The 8,571-nt window shown below is 46.5% G+C and overlaps 1 long non-coding RNA gene and 1 other non-coding gene across 3 annotated transcripts; both read left to right on the forward strand.

Moving 5' to 3' along the window:
- Positions 1-4,667: 4,667 nt before the first annotated feature.
- On the forward strand, positions 4,668-6,256 carry LOC119324744. 2 transcript variants are annotated; one of them, XR_005157136.1, is made up of 3 exons: positions 4,668-4,801; positions 5,053-5,271; positions 6,122-6,256. It is a non-coding gene; the product is annotated as an uncharacterized LOC119324744 (long non-coding RNA). The 2 variants fall into 2 exon arrangements; XR_005157135.1 differs by lacking the exon at positions 6,122-6,256 and adding an exon at positions 5,595-5,894.
- LOC119327135 lies at positions 4,865-4,936 on the forward strand. The gene has a single exon (XR_005158414.1). It is a non-coding gene; the product is annotated as a small nucleolar RNA snoR53Y (small nucleolar RNA).
- Positions 6,257-8,571: the final 2,315 nt, after the last annotated feature.

Raw genomic sequence — 8,571 nt, forward strand, 5'->3', positions numbered from 1 at the left:
GTACGCCACACCCCTCCCGATCAATAGGACCCCCGTTTCGACCGTAGGAGGTCCGTTTCCTCTGTTTTGCGGTACACCAGGCCCCTCCCGATCAACAGGACCCTGTTTCGAACGTGGCCGGTCGAACACAAGGCCGTTTCCTCCGTTGTGCGGTACGCCAGGCCTCGTTTCCATCCACTACAAGAAATATGTCAACTAGTGACCTTCTGTCAGTGACCCTGGAAGAATTGGTCATAGATCTGTGACCATTTGAGACCAATTGGTCAAAAGCTGTTCGGGGGGCTCCAAACCCTAAACCATTGCGACCATTTTGGTTAGAAAGGTCGTAATTTCCTTACACCAAATGGTCACAAAGCAAACATGGCTGGTCCGCTGCCTTATTTCTAGTTGTTAACGACCAAAATAGATGGTCATAGCCTTGCAGATTGTGGTGGGTTGTGATGACTAGGCGCCATCTCATCAGTTTTGCCTATGTGTCATGTCCATGTGTCAATTTTTGCCCTAGGTTGTGAAGCAACCTATATTTCTGTTATTCCAAAAGTTCCCAAATAATTCTCATAAATTGTTTGGATCATATCTTCATCAAATATGTCAAAAATCTTCCTTGCCTAGTTCAAAAATAACTCAACAATATTCATTTTCCTATTCTGTTCAGAGCAGCAGTATGTGAAGGAAGTACCAATTTGGCATGTCCAAATAGTATCCATTTTCTATAGTGCTTTCCTATGCCCAAATAACCATCCTCCACCAAATGCCAGCTCAATCCATTCATTAGTTTGAGCCGAGCTTCAACATTTGTAGTTATGTCCAGTGTGGTAGTTTGCAAAGCAAGTACCACATAGGCTCCTCCTTTTGAGGTGAAAATTTGTGAAGACGACCTTCTTAGTAACTAATCATCCTTAGCCAAAACTCACACCCATTAGCCATGTACATTTCCTGTACTGCTAATCAAACACTTGGCTGCTAATTCATGTTTGAGCATCGATCGGTCTCCTCGTGAGAATGTTATGTTGTAATTTTCTTCCTAGCACCTACCTGGGGAGTGCCCAACCCACTAGACATGCCTAGGCTGCCCAGAACACATGGCAACGCCACGGTCACGCGGTGACCACGCGACGGGCATGCGAGCTTACGCGCTCTAGAGTTGGGGCCCTCGGCCACCGTCGAAACCTCGATGTCTCGCCATCAAACCATGTATTTCTGATTAAATAGATACTTATTTACCTATAAATGATTTTTCGAAAAAATAAATAGCAAACTATGAGGCTGCTGCAGTTCAAATTTGACCCGCTTCCAACTGAATCGGCGGGAATTTATCTTTTTCACCAGAGGTGGATCAAAACTTTTTGCACCCAATAATTTTGTCAATTGTGCATTAAATATGTCCTAGTATTTTAGAAAATTGATTTGGTCCAATTTTGCAACAATTATTTGGGAGGTCCTTCACAAAAAAAAACTTCCTTTTGGGCACTCGGAAAATGAAAAATGTTTTTTTCGTCCAAAGAAAATAAAAACTTCCTTAGGCAACATTGTTTGCCATTCCAATATGCACCCTTGTGCACAATATGAGATCATTTGAACAAACTATGCCATGAATGTGGCCATAAGATTGATCATTTGGCTTGAAAGCCGTGAATCTTCATAGGTGATAGCTCATTTCTGAGAACACTTTTTTAAAATAATTGCCGTATTACAAGTTTGTTATTTTTCCTGGAAACTTGGCCACATATAATGACACAATGCGAAGGTTTCCCAAGTTTTTTATTTTTTTGAATTTTTTATGCCCATTTCAAAATGTGGTCAAAACGGCGGGAATGACCGTTCCTAGCTAGTGGTTGAATCTTGGAATTTTTTTGGTCTTTCTCTGATTAAATAGATGCTTATGTACCTATAAATTATTTTTGGAAAAAATAAATAGCAAACTATGAGGCAGCTGCAGTTCAAATTTGACCCGCTTCCAACTGAATCGGTGGAAATTTGTCTTTTTCACGAGAGGTGGATCAAAACTTTTTGCACCCAACCATTTTGTCAATTGTGCATTAAATATTTCCTAGTATTTTAGAAAATTGATTTGGTCCAATTTTGCAACAATTATTTGGTAGGTCCTTCACAAAAAACCTCCTTTTGGGCACTCGGAAAATGAAAAATGTTTTTTCATCCAAAGAAAATAAAAACTTCCTTAGGCAACATTGTTTGCCATCCCAATATGCACCCTTGTGCATAATATGAGATCATTTGAACAAACTATGCCATGAATGTGGCCATAAGATTGATCATTTGGCTTGAAAGCCGTGAATCTTCACAGATGATAGCTCATTTCTGAGAACACTTTTTTAAAATAATTGCCGTATTACAAGTTTGTTATTTTTCCTGGGAACTTTGCCACATATAATGACACAATGCGAAGGTTTCCCAATTTTTTGATTTTTTTGAATTTTTTATGCCCGTTTCAAAATGCGGTCAAAACGGTGGGAATGACCGTTCCTAGCTATTGCTTGAATCTTGGAATTTTTTTGTTGTTTCTCTGATTAAATAGATACTTTTGTACCTATAAATGATTTTTGGAAAAAATAAATAACAAACAATGAGGACGCTGCAGTTCAAATTTGACCCGTTTCCTGCTGAATGAGCAGGAATTTGTCTTTTTCATGAGAGGTGGATCAAAAATTTTGACACCCAATCATTTGGTCAATTGTGCATTAAATATGTCCTAGTATTTTAGAAAATTGATTTGGTACAATTTTGCAACAAATATATGGTAGGTCCTTCACAAAAAAGTCATTTTGGGCACTCGAAAAATGATTAAAAATAGCTAGAAAGATCAGAAATGCATAGAAATTGGTCCTTATCCATAAAATGTGGTCTAACTCTAGTGAAAATTTGTGTGGTGCCATTTTGCAAAATATTTTTGATAGCTATTTCACAAAATCCCTCTATTTTTAGTACTTAGACACTTTTTTAAATCGCTGGTTTTTCGAACCAATCAGGACTCTTCCCACGGATCGATGACATGGCGCCCATCCATCCATCCATCCATCTCTCCATCCCACATCCATCCATCCATCTATCTACAGAAAAATAGAAAATAAAATGAAAAAGAGATACCCCCACCCGCAGCCCAAACCCTAGGTCAGATCCCATCGACTCCCCCCATCGCACCCGTCCTCCTCGCAGCCGCCGCCACCTCCTCCCTCGATCCAGTCCTCTCCCCAGCCTCCTTTCCCCGATCCAGTCCTCTCCCCGCTGCTCCCACCCACCGCCGACCTCGCAGCCCTCCTCACCACCGCCGCCGACCTTGTCTCCCTCCCTCCCCGCCGCTCTCCCACCAGGCGCTCTTCGCGGCCCTCCGATCTGTGGACGCCGAGGCCGTGCGCCGCCTCCTGGCCGGCACCGAGGAGTCCGCGCTCTACGTCGTGGAGGACGCCGAGGCCGTGCGCCAGCCGATGGCAAGGACGCCTCCCCTCCTCCCCATCCCTGCCCCCACCCCCACACGCCGGGCCTGCGCTCCCTGGCGACGCGGAGGAGTACGTGCGCGGCTCCATCGAGGCCTCCCTCGGCCTCCCCGTGCCCGACCGCTCGTTCCGCGCCAAGCTTGCCGCCTCTGAGGACCTGCGCCGCCGCCTCCACGACCGCGTCTTCGCGCTCGAGGAGGACCTCCTAGCCGCCGCCCGCCGCATTGACCTTGTCAGGGTCAGTCCCCCCTTCCCCCCTTCCCCCATCCATTCCGCTGTGGCGGTTACTCACGCACTCAAGATGTTCAACGGAATGCCTGACAGATCGGAACGGCACCGTGCAGAACGAGTTGGCGATGAACACGGAGGGGATCTACGAGCGGCCTCTACGAGTGTGACCTGGAGCGCACCATGGAGTCCTGCGACGAGCTCGCCAGGGAGCGACGACCTGCGCAAGCGCCTCCGGGACGCCCCCGACGTCAGTAACACCCCTTTCCTCGCTGTCAGATAACCTGCGTATCTTTTAGATAACTTGCGCACATTTCATCATATGCACTGCACAGATACAACAGGAACCACTATTGTTCCAATCTTTCCCCTGAATCCAGCATATGGAGGAGCAAATCTACTAGTTTCTACTTGATATTGATCCCGATTCGATGCGACCAAGCCCCTGAAACCACACATCCAGCCTGCAATCTAGTTTAAAATATCCATTTTCTATGTCTGCTCTTGTGACTTCTTCCCATTGGGAAACTTGGTTCGCTAGCTTCCCATATCAGTTGATGAATCATATATATATTATCCACGGCTTTTAATCAGTTGATGGTGCATATTCAGTTTCACTGATTTTGTTACGGTATTGTACATGGCTTAGTTTTTGGTCTGGCAACTCAACTGTGCAGATGGTTTGGCATTTGATCATGGGCAGGTTACCACACTGAACAATGAAGTGGAAGCCCTGCAGAGGGACAAGGAGATACTGAGGACCAATCTAAACAAAGCAGAGGAGGAAACCCTACCGCCGCAGAAGCAGTCATGGTGAGCCTCCTAGCCCCCGCTCCCCATCTAGATCCTTCCGGGTTTCCATCTACGTAGGTAGGCCGCCATTTCTCGTTGGATGCAGCGCTGTATAGTCTAGTGTTGCATAGACCAGATTGGCTTTTTTTATGTGCGGTTTGCTTCTGGATTGTGATTGTTGTGTTGCTTTTTGGAGTGCAGCTCTACCGTTTCCTGGTGAGGAGGACCAGATCAAGTTCAACGCCATCATCCTCAAGAGGCTCTTCATGAGCAAGACTAACCGCCCGCCGCTCTCCATGCGCCGCCTCTCCAACTTCATGAAGGGAAAGGTATGTGCACCCATACTTTGCCGTAAGACATTACTGTCTGTTTGCTCATAATCTAGTTGTAAGGTTCCCAATTATGAATTAACCATGCTAATACTGATACTATCTGACGAGCAATATATTATTACTGAGGGAACCATTTACTTAGTGCTGCTTTTTTGACTTCCAAAAACAATGAATTAACATTTGCTTTGCTTAATTTTTCTCAGTTTAGCTTACGAATATCTTGTCTGTGTATTTTTTGCTGCCAAAAGGGATCTGGATAGGTTGCAACTGGGAGTAAAATATGCGTCCAAACTGATCGTCTGGTGCGAAAATCGACGACCAAGATCCACTTCAGCTTGGTAGTGACCTGTGAGAGATCTGTGGTGGTAAGCGGCACGTGTCTGATCCCTGGGCATCGGTTCATTTCTGATGTTTGATCCTGGCTGTCGGTTGCCTGTCGGGATGGCGGATTCTTTTCGGTTGTTATGGTAGGGAACCCCTTCCTCCCTAACTTCAGTATGCAAACTGATTACCTATCTTTTGCAAACTGATTATCTATCTAGAAAATGTTGCAGTTGTGGTACTACATGATCTTACTAATGCTGTCTTTTTTTTACTCTTGTAAACCGAGCCCTTGCGTTGCGTCTGCAAGAAGTAGTGCTACTGCTTGTTCATAATGGTTGATTGCTTGCTGAATCTTGTTTTGCAAACTGAGAAGATTTAGAATGATGCATTTCCGCTGTGAGTGATTTCTTCAGTCTGACCTGATTAGTAAGTGCTTGTACTAATCTCTTCCATGTGTTTGTAATAGTGCAAGTTTGGCTTCCAGATGAGATCTGGCTTTCAGATTCTTCTGAAACTGAACGCATCTATGTTTGGCCATTTGTACTACATCTTTCTGAACCGAACACTGCCATGTTTGGCAAACTGATGATACGTGTATCTTTGTTGAACTCTGGTTATCTCCAAGTAGTAGTGCTCCTCTTTTGGTTTCCTTTGTTGCTTTATGCATAAGAATAGGCTGATAAGAACAGAACATTGATACTTTGCATGCTATTAGCTGAATGGATGGCTCTGGTAGTAGAATGGTATTATTGTTTAGGTGCAATTTGGTGTAGTGAAGTTTTTTGCACGACTCGCACTTGTATGATTGTATTGTGAGCCAATAATTTCTTGGAGTCTTCTTAGAGCTTGCTAGCATTAGGATCGACCCCTAGCTGCTTGTGTATTTGTTTATTATTTTGTTCAATATTCTTTTCCTAGCTGTTGTATGTTTGAGGATATTGCTTTCATTCTGAATTCACAGCCATGATAATGATCGTTTCCTGTCTTTTACAGAGGCTCAAGAAGTTGGAAAAAGGGAACGCTTCATCTTTGTAGCTAATTATATGTTCCTGGATGATGTGAATGGCTGTTATAGTATTTCATAGCAGCACTTTTGTAGTTGTTCTAAATTCCTGGATGATGTGAACTATGGCATGATTGTAATATATATATATACTCATTTTGATCGCCATTTATGAAAATTTGTGTGATTGGGCTCTCTAGACCAAAATATTGGTTACTTTATTGTTGATATGTCGGAAATGAAACATATACTATTTGGGCCCTAAAAAGGCCACAAATCAAACAATTCAGGAAAAATGAAGAAAATTACTAAAAGAATCAATTGTGAAAAGGCGATGGCCAAGTAAATAAAAAGGCTTAGGCCCAAAAACTAAATAGATCACAAAAAGGCCATGATCCATGAAATAAAAAGGCCAAATTGTTGGGCCAGGCCCATGTAGCTAGAGAAAATTAATAGGGAAAACATATACAGTAAAAAGGCTGAATTGTTGGGCTAGGCCCATGTAGAAAATCGAATTGGACCGGGCTGAATCTTGTGCCACATCAGCTTGCCACGTTGGATGCCTACGTGGACTGGGGAGGCTGCTAGTGACCAAAACGCCACAGTAGGAATATTTTGGTCATAAACGTCCACGACCTTCTCACAGAGAAGGTCGCTATAGTCAGTTTACGACCCTCAGCTTTTGACCTTCTGTTTTTTGTCGCAAAAAGGTCGCAAATGAAAAAGTATGACCTTTCAGTGACCAATAGTGGAGGTCACAAGATAGCATATTTCTTGTAGTGATCGCCTGTTCCGTCCAAGCCCTCCCGATGAACACGACCACGCATTCCGTTCTGACCCAGCCGGTTGACTCCCCATGAACAAGATGACGATGTTGTTTCTCCGTTCCGACCCAGCCATGTATGTATGCACGAGTAGGCCTTAGAGACCCTGCCCGTATGTACGTATGTGGCCGTATTTTCTTTCTTGCACCCTCGTCGATGTACGTACGTGTACATGCTACGTATGCGCCTCTACTACGACACGTGCGCGCCTCTTCATCGACTAGTATGTACGTACACGCTCGCGACCAGAATGACAACGCTACGTACGCTTCGACCAGGTGGGTCCCGACTGTCAGGCACTTCCTTGCGTGCGAAGATGTAGCTCGTGGATCCCAGCAGTCAGGGGGGTGAATCATTTTTTTTTGCCCGGATGCACTTCCTTGCGTGCGAAGGTGTAGCTGGTGGGTCCCAGCCGTCAGGGGGGAAACGTTTTTTTCATGAAATATGGTGGCCCGTCCGGTGGGTCCCCGCTGTCAGGTGGAGGAATAATTATTTTGCGCGTAATAAGGAGGCACTTCCTTGCTGCGGCCGTGGACCCAGCTGTCAGCCTCTCCACGTACAGTCCACGTCCGATTGAACCGTTCCTTGACCACGTTGACCACGCCGCGCCGAGAGCACCAGGGCGGTGGACGATGGCGAGGCCTAGGAAGGGGACAACGCGGAGCCGGGGAAGACACATCAGTGGATGCCCACGCGTAGAGGAGTAGGAGGGTTCACTGGTTCGCTGCGGTGTGAGGCTGCCGTCGCCGCAGAATAACAGGGGGTGTGGGTGAGTAGAGGGATGGCCTGGCCAGCGGTGGGAGTAGTAGGGGGCGGTGAGGCCTCCGCCGCATCGCAGCCGGCCACGGGAGGCAGGAGCATGAGGCACGACTGGCGCTGGTTTGGGCGGCTGGAGCAAGAAGACCAGAGGTTGAAGAAGCACTACGGCCGTTGGATGGACATCGTACGGTCACTGGAGCTAGAATCGTGCATATTGATTAAGTTGACAAAGCCCTCCGTCCCCGTCAACTTAGTAGGCCCACAAGTCAGCCTTCCACTATACTGGGTCCCAGCTAACAGGGGAAGTACTCATTTTTTGTGCGTAATAAGGAGGCACTTCCTTGCGTGCGAAGATATAGCTGGTGGGTCCGAGCTGTCAGCGGCGGTAACGTTTTTTCGTGAAATACTGAGGCCCTTTCAGTGGATCCCCGATGTCTGGTGGAGGAATCATTATTTTGCGCGTAATAAGGAGGCATTTCCTTGTGTGCGGTCGTGGACCCAGCTGTCGGCCTCTCCACGTACAGTCCACTTCAGATGCATGTTGGTCGTTGACCACATTCACCAGGCCGCGCCGAGAGCACCAGGGTGGTGGACGACGGCGAGGCCTAGGAAGGGAACGACACGGAGGCAGGGAAGACACAACAGTTGTTTCCCATACGGAGGGGAGTACGACTGATCGAGGGTTTACTAGTTCGTCTGTCGTCGCCGGAGAATAACAGCAGGTGTGAGTGAGTAGAGGGGTGGCTAGGCCAGCGATGGGAGTACGGTGGGGCGGTGAGGCCTGTGCGGCAGCACAGCCGGCCGCGGGAAGGAGGGAGCAGGCAGTCCCGCCGGCGCTTGTTTGAGCGGCTGGAGCA

This window comes from Triticum dicoccoides, chromosome 6B (assembly GCF_002162155.2).
Source record: "Triticum dicoccoides isolate Atlit2015 ecotype Zavitan chromosome 6B, WEW_v2.0, whole genome shotgun sequence".
In the NCBI taxonomy this organism is placed as follows: domain Eukaryota; kingdom Viridiplantae; phylum Streptophyta; class Magnoliopsida; order Poales; family Poaceae; genus Triticum; species Triticum dicoccoides.